General features: G+C 39.7%; 1 protein-coding gene across 4 annotated transcripts in view; it reads right to left on the bottom strand.

Moving 5' to 3' along the window:
• The window catches only part of FAM49A (family with sequence similarity 49 member A), a 78,865-nt gene that overhangs the window by 42,128 nt on the left and 10,469 nt on the right, over positions 1-26,268 (bottom strand). For 3 of the 4 annotated variants that reach the window (XM_030555388.1, XM_030555387.1, XM_030555391.1), the window contains exon 2: positions 19,139-19,289. The exons of the other annotated variant lie outside the window; for it this stretch is intronic. The gene's annotated coding sequence lies outside the window, so the exon portion shown is untranslated. The remainder of the gene's footprint in view (positions 1-19,138; positions 19,290-26,268) is intronic. 4 annotated transcript variants of the gene reach the window in all.

Genomic DNA, 26,268 nt, shown 5'->3' with positions numbered 1-26,268 from the left:
AAAGATAACCATTATGCTCTTCTTGATGGGGGTGATTTCTTCTCTCCTGTAACAGTTAAGGGGGTGAAGCCTCGTACCCCTAAGGCTGTGAGGTCTGCTGCCACCACTGATAAGAAACGTAGGGTAGTGGTGGTTGGAGACTGTCTGCTGAGGGGGATGGAGACACCCATCTGTCGCCCTGACCGTTCATCCCGGGAGGTATGCTGCCTGCCAGGCGCCCGTATCCGAGATGTTACAGAGGCTTTGTCGAGGTTTATCCAGCCTTCTGACTACTATCCCATGCTACTCATCCATGTGGGCACAAATGATACTGCGAGGTGTGACACTGAGCAGATCAAGAGTGACTACAGGGCTCTGGGAGTACGCATTAAGGAGTTTGGAGCGCAGGTGGTATTCTCTTTGATTCTTCCTGTTGAAGGTAGGGGTCCAGGCAGAAACAGATGCATCGTGGAGGTGAATGCCTGGCTGCGAAGATGGTGTCGCCAGGAGGGCTTTGGCTTCCTCGACCACGGGATGCTACTTGAGGAAGGACTGCTAGGAGCAGATGGCGTTCACCTTTCGAAGCGGGGAAAGGCCTTATTTGCGCACAGACTGGCTAACCTAGTAAGGAGGGCTTTAAACTAGGTTCGACGGGGACAGGTGAGCAAAGCCCACAGGTAAGTGGGGAACAAGACCTGGGAGATGGGTTGGAAACAGGAGGGAGCACGGGCTATAATGGCAGAGAGGAAGGAGGGTCAGGGCAAAGCTGGGAGGCAAGATCAAACCAGTATCTTAGATGCCTTTATACAAATGCAAGAAGTATGGGTAATAAGCAGGAAGAACTGGAAGTGCTAATAAATAAATACAACTATGACATTATTGGCATTACTGAAACTTGGTGGGATAATACACACGACTGGAATGTTGGTGTGGATGGGTATAGTTTGCTCAGGAAGGATAGACAGGGGAAAAAGGGAGGAGGTGTTGCCTTATATATTAAAAATGTACACACTTGGACTGAGGTGGAGATGGACGTAGGAGACGGAAGGGTGGAGAGTCTCTGGGTTAGGCTAAAAGGGGTAAAAAACACAGGTGATGTCATGCTGGGAATCTACTACAGGCCACCTAATCAGGCGGAAGAGGTGGATGAGGCTTTTTTCAAACAACTAACAAAATCATCCAAAGCCCAAGATTTGGTGGTGATGGGGGACTTCAACTATTAACTGTTGGGAAAATAACACCGCGGGGCACAGACTATCCAATAAGTTCCTGGACTGCATTGCAGACAACTTTTTGTTTCAGAAAGTTGAAAAAGCTACTAGGGGGGAAGCTGTTCTAGACTTGATTTTAACCAATAGGGAGGAACTTGTTGAGAATTTGAAAGTAGAAGGAAGCTTGGGAGAAAGTGATCATGAAATCATAGAGTTTGCAATTCTAAGGAAGGGTAGAAGGGAGTACAGCAGAATAGAGACAATGGATTTCAGGAAGGCGGATTTTGGTAAGCTCAGAGAGCTGATAGGCAAGGTCCCATGGGAATTAAGACTGAGGGGAAAAACAACTGAGGAGAGTTGGCAGTTTTTCAAAGGGACGCTATTAAGGGCCCAAAAGCAAGTTATTCCGATGGTTAGGAAAGATAGAAAATGTGGCAAAAGACCACCTTGGCTTACCCTTGAGATCTTGCGTGACTTACAAAATAAAAAGGCGTCATATAAAAAATGGAAACTAGGTCAGATCACGAAGGATGAATATAGGCAAATAACACAGGAATGCAGAGGCAACAATAGAAAAGCAAAGGCACAAAATGAACTCAAACTAGCTATGGGAATAAAGGGAAACAAGAAGACTTTTTATCAATACATTAGAAGCAAGAGGAAGACCAAGGACAGGGTAGGCCCACTGCTCAGTGAGGAGGGGATAACAGTAACGGGAGACTTGGAAATGGCAGAAATGCTTAATGACTTCTTTGTTTCGGTCTTCACTGAGAAGTCTGAAGGAATGTCTAGTATAGTGAATGCTTACGGGAAGAGGGTAGGTTTAGAAGAGAATAAGGAAAGAGCAAGTAAAAAATCACTTAGAAAAGTTAGATGCCTGCAAGTCACCAGGGCCTGATGAAATGCATCCTAGAATACTCAAGGAATTAATGGAAGAGGTATCTGAGCCTCTAGCTATTATCTTTGGGAAATCATGGGAGACGAGGGAGATTCCAGAAGACTGGAAGGGGGCAAATATAGTGCCCATCTATAAAAAGGGAAATAAAAACAGCCCAGGAAACTACAGACCAGTTAGTTTAACTTCTGTGCCAGGGAAGATAATGGAGCAGGTAATCAAAGAAATCATCTGCAAACACTTGGAGGTGGTAAGGTGATAGGGAATAGCCAGCATGGATTTGTAAAGAACAAATCGTGTCAAACTAATCTGATAGCGTTCTTTGATAGGATAACGAGCCTTGTGGATAAGGGAGAAGCAGTGGATGTGATATACCTAGACTTTAGTAAGGCATTTGATACAGTCTCGCATGATATTCTTATAGATAAACTAGGAAAGTACAATTTAGATGGGGCTACTATAAGGTGGGTGCATAACTGGCTGGATAACCGTACTCAGAGAGTAGTTGTTAATGGCTCCCAATCCTGCTGGAAAGGTATAACAAGTGGGGTTCCGCAGGGGTCTGTTTTGGGACCGGTTCTGTTCAATATCTTCAACGATTTAGATGTTGGCATAGAAAGTACGCTTATTAAGTTTGCGGACGATACCAAACTGGGAGGGATTGCAACTGCTTTGGAGGACAGGGTCAAAATTCAAAATGATCTGGACAAGTTGGAGAAACTGTCTGAGGTAAACAGGATGAAGTTCAATAAAGATAAATGCAAAGTGCTCCACTTAGGAAGGAACAATCAGTTTCACACATACAGAATGGGAAGAGACTGTCTAGGAAGGAGTAGGGCAGAAAGAGATCTAGGGGTCATAGTGGACCACAAGCTTCATATGAGTCAACAGTGTGATACTGCTGCAAAAAAAGCAAACATGATTCTGGGATGCATTAACAGGTGTGTTGTAAACAAGACACGAGAAGTCATTCTTCCGCTTTACTCTGCGCTGGTTAGGCCTCAACAGGAGTATTGTGTCCAGTTCTGGGTACCACATTTCAAGAAAGATGTGGAGAAATTGGAGAGGGTCCAGAGAAGAGCAACAAGAATGATGAAAGGTCTTGAGAACATGACCTATGAAGGAAGGCTGAAGGAATTGGGTTTGTTTAGTTTGGAAAAGAGAAGACTGAGAGGGGACATGATAGCAGTTTTCAGGTTAATGCTTGTATTATCCCCAGTCTGAACATGTATATTATTTTATTTTTCTATTTGTAGCATTTATGAATAAGGTAAACTACGGAGCACACATCTGAACTAATCCTAGCAAGTGTTCCACTGTGACAAATCTTATCTTGCTTATAATGCTAAGCAAGCAATTTATTTGGAGAAGAAATTCTGTAACATCACCAAAATTCTGAAATAGTGGTTATTGACACACTGTATGCAGTAATATTGCGAGACATCGTGATTAAGGATGAAATATTAAGTCTTTATAAAAAGACTATAGATTGTCCATTTAAGTATTTTAGTATGCATGGGGGTGACTATGTTTGATAGTTCTGTTACACAAAGTAACAAATGGACATTGACTTCTGCGTAATATTACCCTTTCATATTCCATTGACATTTCCAGTGAAGAAAATGCATTATTCTACAACACTGCAAATAGTTTAGTAGGGTACTTAAATCATACATATTTTGACTACTACTATTAAGATTCTAATTCACCTGACAGTTTCAAATTAGTTAGTTTAAGATCTGGTACCATTTCTGAGTGACAGCAGAAGAGAGACAAGAGACACCGAACATACATTCCTATTTATTATGTACATTACAATAATGCAAGGAAGCCACAAAAGTGATTGGGGCTCCATTGTGCTGTACCAACAAAGTAAAAAGGACAGACCTTGCTCTGAAGAGTTTACAGCCTAATTTAAATCAAGTATAACTAGCACTAAGGAGGACTTGGAAGGGGGGGGGGAAGAGATGAAGGAAGCAGCAATAAGAAATGCATTATATGCATTAGGCTAGCTAGATTTTTAAAAAAATAAGATATGAACAACAAATATATGGAGCCTAGGTTGATGGCTGGCATTGACACTATTGATTGACAATTTATAAAAGGGAGCATGACAGTTTTGTTTTACCCTCTGCTTTTTACTTGAGAAAAATCAGAAGTAGCATTCTACAGTTTTACAAGACAAGAGCAGTAATCCTTCAGCTCAACGCTGCACTGATTAGACCTCAACTGGAGGCCAGTTCTGGGCACCACATTTTAGGGAAGATGTGGACAAATTGGAGAAAGTCCAGAGAAAAGCAACAAAAATGATTAATGGTCTAGAAAACATGACCTATGAGGGACGACTGAAAAAACTGGGTTTGCTTAGTCTGGAGAAGAGACAACATGGTAACAGTTTTCAAGTACATAAAAGGTTGTTACAAGTAGGAGAGAGAAAAAATTGTTCTCCTTAACCTCTGGGGATAGAACAAGAAGCAAATGAGTTTAAATTGCAGCAAGGGTGGTTTAGGTTGGACATTAGGAAAAAACTTCCTGTCAAGGTGGTTAAGCACCGGAATAAATTGCTTAGGGATGTTGTGGAATATCCATCATTGGAGATTTTAAAGAACAGTTTACACAGACATCTGTCAGGGATGGAGTCCTGCCATGAGCGCAGGGAACTGGACTAGATGACCTCTCGAGGTGCCTTCCAATCCTATGTTCTACGAATACCTACTGGATGTCTCAAAAGGAGCATATTGTTAACTATCACACTTTAATCTAGGGACCAACATATTGAATCTTTAGGACTTCCTTCCTCCAAAATGTTAGCCAGGCATTCAAGTTAAACAGGTGTTAAGAACAGCCCCCTCTGTCCTACCTACAAGATATAAAGTTTTAGCCAGTTTAACTCTTCCCCACCACCTTACCCTCAATTGTTCAAAATTAATTTTCTTGATGCTTTTGCTGTTACTTTAGTAACTCTCCGGCTTCTCCACTGGAAGCTCAGGTTCTGTCTAATATCAGCCTAAGCAGACTTCCCCATGTATACACTTTGGGTTTGGCTACACTCAAAACTCCAAAGCGCTGCTGCGGAAGCGCTCACGCGGCAGCGCTTTGAAGTGCGAGTGTGGTCGCGGCGCCAGTGCTGCGAGAGAGCTCTCCCAGCGCTGCAGGTACTCCACCTCCCCGTGGGGATTAGCTTGCAGCGCTGGAGCACTGTTTACACTGGTGCTTTGCAGCGCTGTAACTTGCTGCACTCAGGGGTGTGTTTTTTTCACACCCCTGAGTGAGAAAGTTGCAGCACTGTAAAGCGCCAGTGTAGCCAAGGCCTTTGAAGACAAGAGAAGTCAAAGGACAAAAACCACACTCCAGGTCATTTTCTCCTCCTTGCATATCACCTTTTGCGAATTGCCACATTAGCTTCCTTAAAGGGTAAAATAAAAAAACTGCTATAATAGCAGAAATCCTAGAAATTCCTAGATAGGAAAAACAAGATATCAATCTTCTTTAACCAAGTAGAATGCAAAATATCAGCTTCCCAGGATAGCTTCCTCACCCCCAGCATGAGCTGTTACAGTCTCTAACTACCAATCTTTTATTTTCCAAAGTCATAATAAAAGAAAATCTGCTATGTGGAGAAGGCAGCTAAACAAGCCCACAGATGGTCTGGAAATAAAAAAATCCAGCAACTGATCAAATACAATGCACCTTGTCACAGCACACAATGAGAATTAGCAATTCAAAGTTAAATTTGTTAAAATGGTAAAGGAAATTCTGTCAACATATTTTAAATTAACTGTGGCAAATTACTATCAGACACTACTGTTAATTTAGCTATGCAAAGTGCACAGTAATTTTTTATTAAGACAATAAAATTATTACACAGTAGAACTTATGTTCGAGTTCAGCTTTGTTATACACTACTATTTTAGATGAATTCACTACTAACAACTCAAATTTGCATAGTAACTAATCATATAAACCCATTTATGATTCTCAGTTTACTCCCTTCATATTACAAGATGCCCATGACCAGAAAACTCCATTATACAAAGAAAACAGAGTATTGTTCAGTGATGTGAGAAAAGTTAAACACATGCACAAAAGTGGACATTGTGCAGTTGTTTTGACAACCCTGCAATGCTACTCAGTGGATTTCCTGTGAAGGAGACATTTAAAACTCACAGACCAGTCTATAGACATTTGCTCATTCAATATGGCTTCATGTGAAAAAGGGATAAAACAAGCTCCGGAGTACGACATTTGTTAATTAAATAGTGCCCTCTGCTGCTTGCAAAGGCAACTAACAGGAAAGAGACATATTTCAAGTATTTTTTATCCTAAAAATTCTATACTATTAAAGTATTGCCACTGTCAAACAGGAACAACATACAAAAAGGCTTGAAGATGAAAACTCACACTCTTCAGAGACTAAAAATTATATGGAGTTATATATTTTTTGCCTAAGTAACTTCCACAGCAATCTTGATCAGTTGGAGGGAGGAGGGAAAATCTTTAATCAATAACTCATCCTGGTTTTTGAAAATCAAATTAAATTATTTCCTGTTGATGCATCAAAAATTCTGCAGTTGAAACCCATGGCCTGTTCCAAAGCCCTCTAATGCAATTAGGAAAAAAAAACAAAAACCAGCCAGGCTCATGCGAAGTAGTGGAAATGTATTTAGGGAAAAGTGGTCCAGATAACACTACCAGCACACATGAATGTATTCAACACAGCAGAGAAAAGGAGAGTAACTTCCCCTTATTATTTTCCGCCCCCACCCCCCCACTAGGAAGCATTTTTTTTCCACAGTATAAGGGATATGTTCCATTGAGACCACCCAAACTTCTGTTTTTTTAAATATTAGTTTACAATTTTTTAAAAGTGGGTGCCTAAAGCTAGGCAATGGGAGTTTTTGGGTACTCAGCACTAGAAAAAGATCAAGCCACTTATTTCAGCACCTAAAAAAGGATTTCTGAGTCTAATCACGCATCCAGATTTTTAAGACTTTAGCTTTAAAATTCAGAAGCCATGCTCTAATAGCACAAGTCATATCAGCGTGTGTATCAATAGGATGCACTTCGAGTGGCTTTGATGCACGAGGCCAAAAGCTTCTCCTTCATCCCAAAGCATCTCTGCAGACAAGGGGAGCTGTACAGAGTCACTATTCATTCCTGTTCTGGCTTGTTTCTCCAATAAGTCCACCCTGGTTGTGTCCCTGTGTACAATGTCCCTCCATCACACCAGTTGCATTTGCACTATTTTCTTTAGCGTCCTATCATGCTTGTCTTCTCCTCACCATCCTAAACTTTTTGATTGTTGCCAATGCAATATCCTGATTTCACATCATACTCTCCTAACAATTTATCTTAAATCATTCCATTTTATACCAGCCATCTTTTAAAATAATCTCATCTTTACTACTTCTAGATTTATGATGTCTGTTTCATTTAAAGCAGCTGCTTCTAAACTATAGCGTAATACTGTTAGCATGCTTTGGAACCAAAATGAATGTCTATAGCAGCCACTCTTTTGTCAATGTCTATGCAGCACTTGTAGCTGTGGCCCATCTCCTTATAACCTTTATGGAGCCATTGACACTAACCAAGCTTTCTAGGTACGTAAGATTTTACTTGTTTATGACTTCACCGTTTCTGCATTTCAACACTGTCTACTGCCCCTTTTCCAAGATGCAACCACTTAAATCTTCCTGGCATTTACTGTAAGTACAAATCAAGTACACATATTTTCCAGAGTAGTGAAAAGTATCATTAATTCAAACAAGCATGCCTACCAGCTGTACAATGCATAAACTAAAGAGCTCAACTCAAGTTTAGAGTTGTCACACCCTCCAGCTCCTCTAACATTTTTCCACTTTCATCTAGTTTAAAAACCACAATGAAAAACAATGATGATTCCCTGCCCCAATGTCTTACACTGAAATTTGATTTGAACCAGTTGCTTCATTTTCCACCAATTCTTGTAACACTGAAGGAGTCTTCATATACAGATTTTTAAACTACAATTATCTTATCTGGAATGCTATATGATTTTGCTACTTTCGATAATGCTTCCCTCCAAACTGAATCAAATGCCTTCATAAAGTAGATGAGAACAACGAACAGCCTTAAGTCCGTTCTCTCTCCTCCAGTAACTGTCAGAGCATAAACATCTGATCCATATGGCCTGGTCTAAAGCCACACTGCTCCTCAAAAACTGGCCTTAATCTATTAATAATTAACTATCATCATGATTTTTGACACATCCAAAATCTTGTACCATAGCTTGCTCAGATACACTGGTGCAGTTGGGCAGTGGAAAGTACTAGGGAACACACTTCAGGAAGCGATCATTGCTACACTGAAGTGATCTAATAGGGCATCTGCATCTTAACACACAATTCTGTGTTTAGAAAAAAAATTAGACTCCTCTCTAGATTTTTTAACAAACTAAAGGAGGATTCCATTAGAATTTAAAAGAACTATTTCCATCCCCATCCTGCACTTTTAAAATTTTACTTTTTGCCAAACCTCTTCTCCGCTCATACCATTTTCTCCTTTTACCAGAATGCTGGACCTGTGTAACATCATTTGAAAAAGTGCCACTTTTAGCATATTCTATCTAGAAGTAAAAGAAAAATGACAGTATAAAGAGCAATATTTAATTCTTCATAAAAAGCTGTAATGATAGCAGTTATCCACTAAGTGGCATTATTTACTCAACTATAGCAATACAGCAAAACAAAATCATCTGAACACAGTGCATATATTTACCTAAAAATGAAGAGACTGAAAAATTGTATTCTGGATAATCAATTTCATTTATAAATGTCAAAGATTTAAGCATTATTCCAATTTAATGAACAGGTTTCAAGCTTATTAGGAACCTGGCACTACCAGTTTATTCATTCAGTCAACACAATTGTAAATACATAAAAGAAATGTCCAGTCACAAAGCAATCATGAGAAAGATGCAAAACAGAAATGTCACATCACATTGTAATTTGGGAATCTGTCTGTAGGATTTACAAATTATGAGCTATATATCTGAGGCTGCAAACTTAATTTTAATGTGCAGCTTTTCACATTCTCTACTGCCTGTTTGCCTCCACAGTGGACTGAAGCTCCAATACACAGAGATTCAGGGTTGACCAATAGAGGGTAGTTGACTAAATACCTAATTTCTGGAAATCTATTCACTCTAGATAGACTGATTCCTGCTCAGAAGGACAAGCATAGCCAGGAAGAGGTCATCTTGGTAACAAAGTCATGTGACAGTGTGTGTCATGTGAGAAAGTTGGTCAAGGATGTCAGCTGAATCAGGGAGGGAGAGGGGGGAAAAGGTTTTAAAAAAAAAAAAAGAAAGAAAAGAAAAGAAGGAGCAGAAACTGGTTTGCACAGGGGCCTTTTTTCTCCAGTCCACAATGGAAAAGCAATCCAGCAAATGGCAGCCATGAACCAAGGCATCTGTAAGTGCTGAAAACTCACAGCTCTAGCTAATTCAAGTTGTGGGTGCTCAACACTTCTAAAAATCATGCCAGCTGTTTAGATGCCTAATTTTAGGCAGCAATATTTGAAGATTTTGGCCCTAGTTTCCAGAAGTTATTATACTACGCATAGAGTAAAGTATTTTCAGCTTGACTAAGATGCACTCACTGTTTACAGGCAAAGAGCTAGTTCATTAGAATTAGCGTAGCTTCTGAATGGGCCTGATTTGCCTCATGTAGTCATTTATACCTGCAAAATAGTAGTGTCTCAAGTAGGTATGAAACACTACTATTTGGTTTTGGTGGCACTTTATGTCCACTTTGCACAACTATAAATGACTACACTAGGCACAAACAGAAGGCAGTAGAGAATTTGCATCAGTACGTACAAGAGCACAGGGCAGTTTTGGATCTGACTTGTGGACTAGATAATGACTTCTTCATTTAGGCCCCAATTTTGCAAATACATAAGCATGTGCATAGCTGCATGTGCATAGCTAAATGTGCATGCTTAAACACTTGAAAGAGTGAGGCCATTCTGTTTGTAAAAATGGATTGTTCCTGATTTGTGTAGGCACAGCAGTGTTCACACCCGGCCAACAGCCTATTTTACACATCCACCCCCCACAAACATTTAGTGCACGAGTGAACCTATAACCAAATTCTTCACATCAGTTAATTCAAGAGCTGTTTAAAAATTGTTGCTTTGCTCCAGTTGGAAAGTATTTGAGGAAGTCGTCAGCAAGTTTTGTTAATGGAGATAGACACCATACAAAAGGCGTGTGTTAAAAATAAATTGAGTGCTTAAAAAAAATTCACACTGTGCTTACTCCCTACAGCCTCTCAGTTTGCTTCTGGTGATAGTTCAAAGCCCTGGTCTTACGGCAAGAAAAGTCAATGGAACTTGTGCCCCTACATCATGAAGGTACCTTTGAAAACCCTACCCATAATATTTTAGGTCATCAATGGGCTGGGCATAAGCTGCATCGGAGAACACTTCTCCATTCACGCCCACTGAGACAACTCCAGTCAGGATGATACTCTCAAAGGACTCAAAGATATTCTCCAATCTGGGCATTTGACTGTGGAACAACCTAGCACAGAAGATAAAATTGAGCATAAAAGTCTAAGCCTCCCCATTTTCAAAAAAAATTATACCTTTTTGCAAAATCCTTCCTGCAAGTAACACATGACAAAGAATAATAATTACATTACTCTCCTTAAGACTCACTTATGTCACAATGTTGATAGAACAATTGACAATAACTAGACAGCAGGTGTGATCAGAAAACTGCTTATTTACTATGTATTTGTATTGAAATAGCACCCAAGAGTTCGAGTCACGTACCAGAGACTAACGTGCTAGGCACTGTACAGACAGAACAATAAAAATAGTCCCTGCCCCAGAAGTCTTACAATGTAATGATCACACTAATCTTGATCTTGCTGTTGTAAACAGTGCACAAGGTATCTAAATATTTTTTGTCCAATATTTTAACTGTAAGCTCTTTGAAAAAGGGACTAGTTTTTCACTTTATCTGGGCTCAGTGTCTAGCAGAATGAGGCTCCCATCCATGTATAAGAAGGTTTTGAATGAGCTCTCCCCTGACATCTAGTGCTGAGGTGGGGAGGGGGAAAGACTAGACTGTGGGCTAGACTGTGTATACATGAACACACCTGCTCTGCCTAGGCATGCAGCAGACAGAGCTGTGTTGCCCAAGTGATCAATATTGCCTGGCATTGAGTTACAAATCTCTTTACTACTGAATACAGAGATAATGAAGTGCTGTTACTCTTATTGTATGAGTAAAGGGCAGTAGGACTGTACTTAGCCTGTCCTGATTAAGAGGGTCATCCTCAAATGAACTTGTGAAGCAGAGGTCATATGCCAGATCCCAGTGGAGGGGAGCGAGGGTAGGGACGGGTGTTTCTATGTGGTGGTATAGACTCTGCTTAATAGCTGTAGGCAACATTTGACCTGCTCCTCTTCACTGTTTAAAAACAGCTGATTAGACTCAGTTGAGTCTTTAAGTGATCAATAGAGCTGAAATCACTGATAATCAGGTCCAAGTGCTAAGACTTTGACCTGCTGTGGAACAGCATTTCTGTGGAAGAGACTGCATAGGCTGCACTAGCAGTGAGGTTCCCTCACTTGCTGCTGAAATCACTGAGAGCTGGGTGACACCTCAAGAGATTGACTGGCATAGGTTGCAGTACAGAGGCAGATAGCAGGAGGAAGCGATGGTGTAACTTCATAGGTGGTAGAGCAGATGGTAAGGAGGAGCAAACGCTGGCACAACAAATGACTGCAGTGGAGCGAATGGTGGTGTGGAGGCAGCAAGCAGTGACACAGAGTGAATGACAGCAACTGTAAGCCAGTTACAACAGCAGCAACAGCAACATCCCTTCCCAGGGTGGGAGATAAACTCATGTGAGCACAACACTGAAACGGGTCTTCGCTGACCAAGGACAGGAGCTATGAGTAGGATGTGGCATGTTAAAGGAACATTTGTTTGTCAGACTTCCACACTGCAAAATGAGAAAATGAGGCAAAGGATGCTGCCCATTGTACTCTGGGGTGGGTGTTTTGCTCATGGTCAGATGTGTTCAAATCATGGCTGTGGCATTTTCCCAAATTAATGCTGGGTTCCTTTCTCCTTCTTTATTAAAAGTTCTGTGCTATACACAGAGTCTGTGCTTGCGATTGGGGAAACATTACCTCTTAGAGGCGCCCAAGAGTGATGTTTAGTTTTCCCAGATTACTGGATGGGGGCTTGAGCCGGTTCTGTGCTGTATTGTTAAGTGGGACATATTGAACCTGCATGTTGCTCCACCTGGAAGAAGGGTTATACAAGATTGGGGCCTCTAGGTGCTATGACAATACAAATATTAAATACAACAGCATCAACAAAATCCACAGTAAGCAAGAACTGGCACAAGTGGAGGAAGATTTTGAAAAGATTGCTGAATCCTATATGACCATTTCTATACCAATCTTGTTTCTGTGCATGATAACAGAAACAACATAAATGCTTATGATAGATAAAACAAGAGTGCTCAAGTAAGCATGTGCAGTAGAATCATTTTGTCATTGAAACTGAATACCTAGATTGCTCTACAAGATGTTTCTGGGTTTATTTCGTAACCAACCTTTTTTAAAAAAAAGAAAAATAGTTATAAGCAGTTACATATTTTGGTCCTTCCACTTGAAAAGGATGAAAGAAAGTTTGGGGTCTATTTCAACCATTGGTCAAGAGACATTCATGCATTATGAATGTGCCTAACACCATAATATTTGTGTGTAACAAAAGTGCCACAGTTCATTGGTTAACATATTGATCTCCACAGGGCTGGCCTTATCATGAGGTGAACTGAGGTGGCCGCTTCAGGTGCCATACTGTGGCGGGGGGGCGGAGGGGGGAGACATGCCACTAGAACCCAGAGTGTAGAAAACTGTGTCTGCTTCTGCTGTTGCTGCATATGTATTCCCTCTGCTCTAGATGCAGAGAGATAGCAGAGTGTTGTGCTGGAGAAAGGAGGGCACAAGAGACATAACAGGCAGGCAGGAGAAAAGGTGAGAGGGAATAACAGAAAGCAGCAGGAGCTGCTGGGGGAGAGAGGAGGAGGGAGAGGAGCCTCTTATGTACCTCTCTAGCACCCCCAGGAGCCTGGATTGATTAACGCCAGCTTTGCAGGGAGCTTCCTGTTTCCTGCTGCTTCCCTGAACCCACCTGAGGAGAACAGGCAGTCAACTGAAGTAGTAGGAGCCAGTTAGGCCCTTAAGATGGGGATATCTTCCCTTGCTCAGGCCTTGCTACCAGCCTGCTTATTTGTTCCCTTCAACTGAGTGTTGAGAGCCACTATAGCTGGCACAGAACAGCAGTCATGCGTGAAAGAAGAAAATGCCCCTCGGGGGCAGAATTCAGAAAAAGAAAGCAAGCAAAGGAAGTTTTTCTATCTAAGCAGAAAGGAGCTTTCCTGAGATACATAAACACAAATGTTCATGGTGATCCTTCCGGCCCCAGTGAAGATGTGAGTGGTGAAGAGATGCCTGATCTTCCAGTTAGTCAGAGTGCAGGTGACCTGGCAGCTACTGCAGCATCCATATCTCTATCTCAAAAGGGATGTAACCATGCACAGAAGAAAAGTGTAGATCTGAGAAGAGTGTGGTGGAGGCACAAGAAACAGCTGCTGCCAAGTCTAGATGATCTAGGACTGCGGACCCAGTTGAGCAGTAGCCTGAGGAACTTCCTTGTACTGAATGGACCTCAGCAAGTGAAAAACATTATGTTCCCCAAAGACTATGAAAATAGGAGTTTCATCCAACATATTACTGGCGTGAAATCCCCAATGGTGACAAAGTGGAGAGGCCATGGTTTATGTACTCAAAAACCCAGAATACTGCATACTGTTTTTGTTGCAAACTCTTCCAATCTAATGTTCCAGCCACATTGGGTTCTATGGGAACAAAGGACTGGAAAAATGTGGCTAAAAATCTGGCATGCCATGAGAAGGCAGCAAATCACTAGAGAGCATTCCATAGGTGGAAAGTGCTTGAGATGAGACTAAGGTTAAACGCCACCACACTTGATCAGCATCAAGAGAAGATTGCATCAGAGTCTCTTTACTGGCAAAATGTTCTGAAAAGTCTCATTGCTACTGTGAGAATGCTTGCTACCCAAAACCTAGCACTGAGTGGCACTTCAGATCAGCTGTACGTGCCAAACAATGGAAACTTCCTTATAACTGTGGAGCTGATGGCTGAATTTGATGCTGTACTCCAGGAGCCTCTAAGAAGAGTCACTACCCAAGAAATGTATACACACCACTACCTTGGAAAAACAATTCCAAATGAAATCATACAGTTACTGGCAACAAAAGTCAAACAGAAGATTGTGGCAGATCTGAAGTCAGCAAGATATTACTCTGTTATTCTGGACTGCACACCATACGAAATAAATGACTTTAATTTAATTTTTGTAACAACAACAGAACCTAGTGAAAATGTCCCAGCAATGGTGACTGTCAGAGAGCATTTTCTAGAATTTATTGACATTGATGATACTACAGGAGCTGGTATGACAAATGTGCTTCTTAAAAAGCTGGAAGACACAGGAATTGCAATAGCTGACATGGGAAGTCAGGACTACGATAATGGTGCCAACATGAGAGGAAAGAACAGATGAGTGCAGACATGGATCGAGAGTTAAATCCTTGAGCTTTTTTTGTCCCATATAGTTCTCGTTCATTGAACTTGGTGGTCAGTGACGCAGCATCAGCTTCTAATGACGCTGCTGAATTTTTAAAATGTAATTTAAAGCATCTATGTATTTTTCTCTGCATCAACTCATCAATGGAGAATTTTGAAGCAACATCTGGGAACATCCTCTCTGACACTGAAACCACTGAGGGCCACATGATAGGACAGTCGAATGGAGGCAATAAAGCCTATCAAACACCAAATTGGGAAGATAGATGATGCTATAGTTGCCATTATGGAGGATAATGCTATGACAGGAACTGTTCATGGGAGAACAGTGGCAGAGGGAAATGGAATTACCAGAAACATACATAAACTTCTAATTTCTGTGTGCCTTAGTGTTGTGGTATGACATACTGTTTGAAATAAATGTTATAAGCAAGCAACTCCAAGGTGTTGACCTTGATATATCTGGAACAATGGAATAACTGAACAAAAGTCATACCTAAAGTCTTACCGGTCAGATGAGGGATTTCAAAATGTTCTGAAAAGTACACAGAAGTTGGCAGAGGAACTTCACACTGAAGCTATTTTCCCACCCATTCAGGAATACAAGAGTCACCGAAGAAGATGACATTTTGATTACGAGGCACGGGATAATCCCATAAGAGACCCCAAACAACAATTCAAAGTTGAATCATTTAACCAGGCATTAGATTGTGCAATACAATCAGTTGAAGAACATTTCATGCAGCTCAAGGAACAGAGCAGTATATTTGGGATGTTGTATGATATTCCAAAACTCCACACTATACCTGAAGAAGACCTACACCAGCAATGCAGGGCACCAGAGACAGCGTTGACACATGATGACATGCGTGATATTGACGTGAGTGATTTAGGTGATGAACTGAAAGCTCTTTCAAGATACATTTCAGCAGGATCAACTCCAAAGGCTATTCTGGAATATATGTGCACAAATAAGATGACCACCCTCTTTCCAAATGCTTTTGTTGCTATGTGCATACTTCTAACACTTCCTGTAACAGTTGCTGCGTTCTCCACTGGCTTCTCCAAGCTGAAGTTAATAAAAACACATCTACGCTTCAGCCTCTCCTGTGTCATTGTGGTTGGCCTTTTAGCCATCTCAAAACAGCATGAGCTGGCCCAGACTGTGGACCTTCAAGAAGCAGTTCAAATCTTTGCAACCAAGAAGGCATGGCAAGCACCACTTTGATTATTCAAACAGATAAAAATGCCAGTGTTTACTATGCAGACAAGAAAAGTTATACTTGCCATTCAGGCATTTGAAAGTTTAAGTGTTACTTAAAATTTTTGAACAAGGCATTTTAAGTTGTTAGCTCTCCTTTATTGGTGTAGGTAGCAGAGCAGTACCATGAGAGGAGTAGAACAAGAAGGCAGCAAAATTGAGGCCTTTCGAAGTTTTGGGCCAAGTGAGGGGACATGGGGGTGTCATTTGAGCTCCCCGCCTCAGGTGCCAAAATATTGTGGGCCAGCCCTTGATCTCCACATTATGAACTCATATTAAATCTTGCTAAAATACTGTCCAGGCTAGTCTTTTCCCCCCCGAGATACTGTTGTAATATTTGGATAACATGCTGAAGCTGGCTATCAGAAGGCTTGGATGGCTCAGATGGTAAAAACAAAAAAATGAGTTTATAGTTCTCTCAAATAAGTATTAAAAGGTAAGATTTACAGCTGGTTGAAACTTTCAAACGGAAGACTTCATTAAGAAAAATTGCAAAAAAACTATGTCAAAGTGTCATCAGTTCCACACAGTGTTTGGTAACAATAGTTCTGGAAGTTTTCATTTGCCAAGGGAAAAAAATAGGTTCTTTTCAAACTCTGCCAAGTAAAAATAGCCTTTTAAATTACTTTTTGCAATTTTTTTTTTTATTTTTCAAATAGCTCTACTGGACCCCACTTTTGGTAGCAAATTAAGTTTAATTCTCCTCTTTTCACTGATGACAAATGTCTCCAAAGTTTCAGGAAAGTTTCAGGCTGAGTAAGAAACGTACCCAGCATTTTAAGGATAATCATCAATACCCCACCCTGACATTTTGATAAAATTTTCAGTAACCGTTGTGACTAAGATAGACAATGTTGCCAAAGTCATTATTTTGACACAATCTTTTGCTGGAATAAGTTATGAAAGTTTAGCTAAACAATCAGCAACTCATTTAGAGCTTAAAACAAGTTCCTGCAAATGTAGGTAACATATACACAAACTTATGTGTCATCTGGTAATAAGCTACTGAATGTTAGATATATAATGTATTGGAAACAAAAGAACAAATAATCAGGGCTTGCAGAATTTTCACACCACCAGTATTTCATGCAAAACAAATTGTTGTACCACAAGAGCCTTTATAAGCCACAACCCTGACACTTAACAGAATAAAGATAGTAGTGTTTTGTATTTGATTGTAATGCTGTTTAACTTCTTATTTAATAAACTTTAAAAAACCTGTCATTAACTATATCTTATGCTTTTGTTATTCCTTCCTACCTTTACTTCGCTTTTTATTATGGATCAGACTCTCTTCTGTGATAGGTCCTCTTTTCTTTTGTTCTTCTCTCACCCACCTATATCCTTTCCTCTTTCAAACAGTACTTTCACCTTTGTCCTCTTCCTTCTCCCCCTTGCCTCACTTCCCCCTCCCCCCTCCACACATAAACCCCTCTACACCAATCAGCCATTCATTCATTGGCTCACTCAACTTCCTCTCCCCTGTTCAGTGAAGAGCAATGGCTTTTGGCTGTGGAACTCCTCAGCTCTTCCCTGTGAAAGTGGCAGCAGCACATGGGCTGCACTGCTGCCCAGCCCCCATTCCCTCTCAAATAAGCACGAGCCCTAGAATTTAATTGAGAGCAATATCCTTTCTATACTTGTATGTCTTTTTTACACTTAAAAAAAAATCCTGTAGAAATTTGTCAGTAATAATTTTCTGTTAAATCCTATAGGATTCTTTCACAAGAGACCCCCGTAATGCAGACCGAGAAAGAAAAATACGTGACACCCAAACACCAAAGCATCTATGTTGATTACTAACTGCACTTCAGTGTGTGTTTATTTATGGACTTGATGGCATAATTTTACATGGTAGAGAAGAATACTTCCCTCTACAGCAGGACTTACTGAGTGAAATTCTATTGCCTATGTTATAAAGAAGGTCAGACTATTTAATCATTTTAGTCCCTTCTGGCCTTAAAGTAAATCCATAAATCTGCTAGTGGTTCTATTCTGTTCCTTTTACATCATCACATCTATAATATTAGTATGGAGTTCCCTGGGTTTATCGGAGTGTGGCTGAACCAAATCTGTTTTGTTAGCATCCCCAATGAGACAGACTTCTGATGTGATGAACTGATTTCTTTCTGCTCATAACTCTGATTTTTCTTTGATGTTTCTTTTGGGGGTCACTTGCTCATAGCATACCATGCTGGATAATGCACAACAGCTGTCCTGTTGCCAGAGTAGGGAAAAGCTATCCTAAAGACTCATTTCCACATATCTGAGGGCTCTCTCTCTTTCTGCTAGGAACCACGAACCCAAACTGACTTCCTCTAATGAGCCTTGTCCCACAAACACACACACTATGCAAACAAAACAAAACTGTCCCTCCCGTAAGGATTTGACAAGGGACAGTCCGTTTCAAAACACCAACATCTGCCAAAAGTTTTCAAACAAGCTAAGAAGAAGAGCTGGTGAACAGCAGCTTGTCTGAGTCAGAGCTGATGAGAACAATTCTGTGGCATGCTGCCCTAGAGATCCCAAACATTTTTTATCAAGAACTTGTCAATCATTAACAGTGCTAAAAGGAACATTATATTTTCCTCTTCAATTTCTGTTCCCCTCAGGAGGTGGACAGCAGTAGCCAAAGAGCAAGGCTTTCCCCCACAGAGAAGTGTGATGGGAGACGTCATTGTCAAGGACAGAGTACCATTGTGTATGTAGGGTCTTTCAGACCAGGCTCCCTTCTAATTCATGATGTCTCAAAAGTCTTTTCTTGGAGGGAGACCAAGAGATCATCTATAAGGCAATTTAGTGCATCTCAAGCTGGGGTGTAAATGTACAGTGCTCTAGCCCGCCGGGAATTAAAAGTTCCATAGTACACTTTGATGGCCAGATGTTTCAAAGTTGTTCCACGCAGAGTTGCTGCTGCTGTCTCTCTCTCTCACGGGAACACTGTACCAATCATTTCAGCAGTGCAGGCACCCCTAATAAAGCCAAGCATATTTAACAAAAATACACACTCTACAAGTCTACAATATGCTACGTTTCAGAATATAAATTTACTTTCATTTAAACACTGCAAAGGGGAAGGCATATAAAAATCACACACACTTGACAATCTCTTACCTAGCAAGGTAGTAGTTCCAGTTCAGGTTCTACAATCTAGAATGATGGAGTTAGAAACTCAGCATCCGTCTGTCACATAAAACACTCAGGATCACACCCGGAATCACTACGCTTTTCCTTTCCTTCAACTTTGCAGATGACGCTTCCCTAGCTTAAAAAGAAAATAAATTGGGTTATATCAAAGAAAGCCCACACTCATTTTTTAAAAAGTGAAATTTGGAACATTGTTAAAATAGACAGAAAAACAATTTTAAAGGTGTGGGAGAGCTGAATTTTTAAAATATTTAAATTTGAATTTTTATTCAGGCAAACATTCAATTATTGTTGAACTGCCTCAACAATTTATTTGCGATTAAGTTGATGAATTGCTGCCAAGATTGGTGCAAGTGGTTTTCACACAACTGAGGCATGTGCATTATGTTAAGAATTCAACTAAATTATGGGAATGCGTGAGACGCATGCCTTGTAAAATTTAGCTGCTTGTCATAATACCTATATTCATTTAAAAACAAAATATTTACATAAACTGGAACTGCTTTTGCCAAAATCCTTTGCATACTGGAAGATTTGAGATCGGGCTCTCATACTTTCAAAAGATTAGCAAAGTTTTAAAAATCATATGTAAATATTAGGGAAAAAACAAAGTAACCAAACACAAGGGTTATTTCTAGTGTAACAATATCTTTTCTTATGGCTAAAAATCCACTGTTCATTCCATAGTCAAACTCAAGAACAGCTGCACAGTTATGATTCCCGATGTCAGATTTGTGTCCATTTATTCTTTTGCGTAGAGACTGTCCAGTTTGTGTCTGGACACAAATCTGACATCAGGAATCATAACATTCAAAAATCAGTGGGAGAACACTTCAACCTCTCTAACCACTCAGTGACAGACTTGAAGGTGGCAATTTTGCAACAAAAAAAAAAAAAAAAAAAAAACAGACTCCAAAGAGAAACTGCTGAACTTGAATTAATATGCAAATTAGATGCAATTAATTTAGGTTTAAACAGACTGGGAATGGTTGGGTCATTACACTAATTTAATCTATTTCCCTATGTTAAGTTCTCCTCACACATTCTATGGGTCATCTCAATTATCACTTCAAAAGGTTTTTTTTCCTCCTGCTGATGATAGCTCATCTCAATTGATTGGACTCTTCCAGTTGGTATGCATACTTCCACATTTTCATGCTCTCTGTAAGAAGATATTTATACAATCGATGTGTTCCATTCTATGCATCCGAAGAAGTGAGCTGTAGCCCATGAAAGCTCATGCTGAAATAAATTTGTTAGTCTCTAAGGTGCCACAAGTACTCCTGTTCTTTTTGCGGATACAAACTAACATGGCTGCTACTCTGAAACTTGTAAGTGAGGACTGGCCTGTCTCCCAAGATCTCAAAGAGTGAAGGACTGTCCTTCAGGACAGGTTGTAGATCCCTGATGATGCGCTGGATGCTAGTGGCGTTCTGTTACTTTCTTTGTTGGGCCTGTCCTGTAGTAGGTGACTTCTGGGTATTCTTCTGGCTCTGACAATCTGTTTCTTCATTCAGCAAGTGGGTATTGTACTTTAAGAATGCTTGATAGAGATCTTGTAGGTTTTTGTCTCTGTCTGAGGGAATGGAGCAAATGCGGTTGAATCTTAGAGCTTGGCTGTAGACAATGGATCATGTGATGTGGTCTGGATGAAACCTGGAGGCATGTATGTAAGTACAGCGGTCAGTAGGTTTCCAGTATAGGGTGGTGGTGTATGTGACCATTGCTTAATAGCAGTGTAGTGTCCAGGAAGTGGACCTCTTGTGTGGACTGGTACAGGCTGAGGTTGATGGTAGGATGGAAATTGTTGACATCATGGTGGAATTCCTCAAGGGCTTCTTTTTCATGGGTCCAGATGATGAAGATGTCATCAGTGTAGCGCGAGTAGGGGCATTAGGGGATGAGAGCTGAGGAAGCACTGTTCTAAGTCAGCCATAAAAATGTTGACATACTGTGGGGCCATGCGGGTACCCACAGCAGTGCTGCTGACTTGAAGGTATACATTGTCCCCAAATGGGAAACAGAATACCTGTGAGAGAAGGGCATCATCCGATTTACATGGATGGCCTTGGCTTTCATTCAGGATGCAGTTTGTAGTGACTACCTCTTGACCGCTGAGGTTGCAAATGATGTGAAATGCTGGCTTCAAGTGAAATTTGACATCATCCGCCACTTGGTTATAATATGCCTCACAATTGCGGAGTGTCAGGGTGTTAAATTTTCACTTCAGCTGATTGTGAGCATGCTTATCACTATGCTGGTGGGCTGAGGCCTTCAATTTAAATTATCTGGAAGGCCTTGTCTGATAGCCATGGTCGTTGCGCTGGATGCCTATAGCCAATCACCTGAAAAGTCTAAAGATAAACCGGTCATAGGTTACCCCACTGCATGAATGGAAAGTCTGTGAATCACAAATCTCCTGAAAAGTGATACTTCTCATAATACCCTTGAGTGAGGGCTGCTGCAATTCCATTTCTGGAGACATTGCTTTTCAGAAGCAACAATTCTGAAAACTAACCAGGGACACAGCAGACAGCATCTTTGAGTTTCCAGGTATACCACAGAGTTACTCAGCAACTCCTTTTTACATTTAGTTAAAAATGTGATTAGAGGTTTCCTATATTTTGTTAAGATGACAAATGTTAAAGGTCCTGATCCTCAGCTAGTATATATCAATCCACATATTGCAGAAATCAAAGGCAACAGTCTCTTTACACTTTTGGTACTGTGGGGAATAAATGGAATTTTAAGTGCATCTTCTATCTAGAAGCCTGGAAATTCTCAATCTCTGCTTAATAATAAATAAAAATAACTAGTGTTCCCATCTCTATTGTATCTGAGCATCTGACTCCTTATTCTAATCACCCTGGATTGTTTCCAATACCAGAAGAGACTCTGGGCCAAATAGTCAGTTGCTGTAAATTGGCATAGGTCCACTAGCTTCAATGAAGGTATGCCAATATAGAGCAGCTGACAGTACAGCCTTCCATTGCCACTCATTAAGTTGGCTGGTTGTTACGTGGGGATCTGGAGAGGACACTTAATCTCTTTGAGAAGCTAATGAGAATGTAAAATAAAAATCACCAATTTTTTGGAGGCTGTATGTTTGCTACTGTTTATGAATAATTGGGGGGGAGGGGATGACATCTCATGTTTTCACTTGTTTCCAAAGCAGATTAGCAGATGTAGACTATAGTAGTTACTTCAGACCAGATAATCCCCTTTGTTTGTTAACACCAATTTTTTAAAGACCTTTTTAATCCTAAAGAAAAGGCACCAAGCTCTAAACTTTTAAGATTTTAATTTCATAGCTAAAACAATAGTTTCCCCTCAATTCTGATTAAAAGAAACAAAGCAATGGCTCTTTAACTGCCAGTGGTGAGATTTTCCAGTGGTTTACATAAATAGCTACACAAGGTACAAAGTGGGTATGAAATACTGCCCAGTTCAGTCATACTCAGACTAAATAAGTGGCTCTTTAATGTATCTCGTGCAGCTATTTGCAGCACATGATATTAAAACACTATGTGATTTAATTAACAACCAATCAGGATGCTTTTATTATGTTATTAACCAATTGTAGGTGATAAAATAATACTTGGTCACTTATTTTGCTGAGAGAATTTTTATATATTATATACATACACACTAAACATTTCCCCATCATATTGTTTAAACATCAATATATACTAAAGTAAATGAAACAATGAATTCACACTACTGTGGCTCTTTTGGGTAATGCTGATCATTAATTTGGCTCCTGAACCACTGAGGTCTGAGTATCATTGGCATACTCAAAAAAAAAATAAAAACAAAAAAGCTGTAACCCACTTTGCTAAAGTGTAAGTGATTACACAGGGTTGCAAGGCAGTAAAGAATCTGGTCCCCAATATGCAATACGTGTCATTTTTTTGACATTATACAAATGTTCACATAATGGAATGATTTTCTACAGCTGCCAATCTACAATCACAGCTTTTCGCTGCATATTTTAAAATTTCAGATTTCAGTTTAAAGTAGCCAAAACAACAATGCTATTGACAAAACTGCATCATACTCTGTAAAATCCAACTGATTCTTAAGTGATTGGGTGTGTAGATAGTCACTGACACAGGATGGAAGAATGCTCTGGAAAGCTGTTTCTCTCAGCCCCAGGAGAAATGTTTCTGCAAGGTTTAGAAATGGCTTGGTCAAAGAGGTGATACAGTATTTACTTTCCACCCTCTTTACACCCAGCCCCCTCCCCCCCCATCAGAATCCTCTCTTTAATTCAAAGTTGTTCAACCAAAAAAAAAAATCATCAGAACAAAATATATTTCAATTCTGCAGATCTTCATTGAAGGTGTAACTATCAAGTATTCCCAGGAAGAATTAAATCTATTCTTCACCAGTAATATGGTCTCTCTTTTAAAAAACTGTTATGAACTGAGATGCACAAAACTGAGGGGGGAGGGAGGGGACCAAAAAAAAGATCTGAGTTACTTTAGACATTTTTACATGAAATAGAATATAGCAAACAATGTAACAGAATAAACTTCCTAAAGCAATTTTTAAAACATGCATTTTTTGCCTTGAGATTCTCTTCAGTGAAAGTCATATGGTAGCGTTTTTCTCCTTTTATGGGCAAAAGAATAGAAGGAAGTCAGCACCACTACAAGAACTGCTCCCTTCAGCACCAGCATATGAATTCGGATGTTGTGAGCTGTTCTACTACTTACTATCCCTATCTCAGTGAAAAAAAAGCGCGTACACTGAAAGCACAAATATAGAACATGAAATCAATCAATATTTTTTCTAATACATACGTAGTTACTTGTCACAAAATATTTCATGATTTCCTGGCTACACTTTAAAGACTATATTAAGACTATATTAAGAACTAAAAGATGCAGCACTGGTAAGCAAATACAAATTAAATACATAACATTGCCTTCTTGTATTAACGCCATATCAGTAGTATATGAATTTATCTTTTGGAATCAGATACACTGACTCAGAACTGTAAGTAAAATGCAAAACTGCGTAATACAGTATTTACTATTCTACGTTCTTATATGTGTTCTATAACATTTTGGTGTTTGCCTCCACATCCTTTTGTAGAACAAATGCAGCTCAACAAAACAGGACCATAAAAAAAAGAGACTAATGTGATTTACAAAACTTTGGCCTTCCAGAAGACATTGTCAACCTTTTAAGGCTCCAAACTGTAGAAAGGTAAATGTCATTCCACATGCCTTCAATGAGTTTTGTTGTTCTGCATTATTAACAAGACAAACTTCAGTTTGGGGCCTCATTAACTCAGACAACAATTAGGAAGCTTGGCCCAACTCATATGATGATGCTCCTGACATGCACACATTTGCCTAACTACAGCTGCTTATACAGATTACTTATAGGTCCAACTTAGTCACCAGCCCCATAGGATGTGGGCTGCAGACTCAGATCCAAAAATCCACCTGTTGTTACTCAGCTATTTGCACTTAATATTGTAACCAAGCTGTCCCTGCTTTCTTGGACACTGATGCAGCAAACAAAGTTAACCAAGTGTGTTTTCAGGATCATAGGCCAAGTCTTAAAGTTAAGAACATGTGTAAGCATTTGAAATAGCGAGCCTTAGTCCTTAAAACTAACTGAAAGAGATGCAAAAACTTTTAAGAAGAGACACTGTCTGGTCAAATATGATTCAAAATGTAGGGTTGGTGACCAGTTTTAAATAATAATATTAAAAAAAAAAAAAAAACTTGGTTTTTTTTGCAAGCCTATCATTGCTAGTACATGACAACCTGAAAGTGAAATGTTAGAAACTTACTAGTCAAATTTTTATAGCCATAGGATCTGCTCTTTGCATTTAGCAGCATAAATAGTGAAAAATGTTTTTAATTTTGTTTTAATAATCAAATATTATTTCAAACATAAGCAAGGAATATACTTCTTAAATGTGATTTTTAACCTGACAGTAACCATTTATAAATAAAACAGATCAAACAGAATGTAACTGTGTTCACAATACTATTAACATTTACTACAATTGTGGTTACTCAGACTGCAAGGACTTAGCAGCCCAGCGTTCTTCAGTAGCAGAACAGAAGGGGATTTTTTTTTTTGGTAGATTTACTTTTAGTTCAGTAAAAGACAGACAGACAATGTGCAACTATCTATGACAGAATGAACAAATAAATAGTCAAATCCCAACCATGCTTGTCAAAATGTAACTAACTAGTTTTACACCAATTATATTAATAGATAAGCAACTAGCCACACACTTAAAACCTTTATGATCTGTCCATAAAACCTATACAATTACAAGGGAAACATTCAAACCATGAGCCTCTCTACTCGTAAAAAAATTAATCAATCAGTTAATCAAACAATATAGCCCAAACTCACTTCAAGATCTGAAATCAATCAACATAAATGATTAAAAGCACACAGAATTTTTTTTTAAAACAAAAGATAATATTTGATGCAAAAACAAAGAAAAACTATACAGAACCTCAGGACATACACCATATAGATGCTAATTTGTTCAATACTGATAACACTAACAGGGGTTCTCAAATGTTCCCATCATGGACTACCTTTGAGACAGTCTCATGGACCTCATTTTCCAATATCCCAGTCCTAATCTCATTTGTAATCACTAACTGTCCTTGTAGTAATTACAATTGTTTATATGGAAATGTAACATTAGGAAAGTATTTAGATATTGTTTACTGTGTTTGTTATATTTGCTATTTTGTCCTTCTATTGGAGGGAAGTCACGCTTCCCCCCTTGCTACCTGCAACTATTTAACAACTCATTGATTCTTTCCCCACTCCCTTGAAATTCTGGCCTGTCACATCGAGACCTATGTGCAGGAAGAAGGGGACTACCATAAGAGAGCTATGTAGTGGCAGAGGTTGCTCTTGTCTCGCTGACAGATCCCGAGACAATTGGCAGCTCCATTCTCACTGGTAGATGACAGATCCTGTCTCCGAGGCCTTGTCTACACTATAGAATTTCATACCCACTGTGTAGCACCGATACAGTTGCATTAGTGATAGCAGCAATGCCAGCACTAGAGTAGATAGGGTCTGATATTTTCATTACCATATTG

This window comes from Gopherus evgoodei, chromosome 3 (genome assembly GCF_007399415.2).
Source record: "Gopherus evgoodei ecotype Sinaloan lineage chromosome 3, rGopEvg1_v1.p, whole genome shotgun sequence".
Lineage (NCBI taxonomy): Eukaryota > Metazoa > Chordata > Testudines > Testudinidae > Gopherus > Gopherus evgoodei.
The sequence above is the reverse complement of the archived record's forward strand: the minus strand, read 5'-3'. Positions and strand labels throughout refer to the sequence as shown.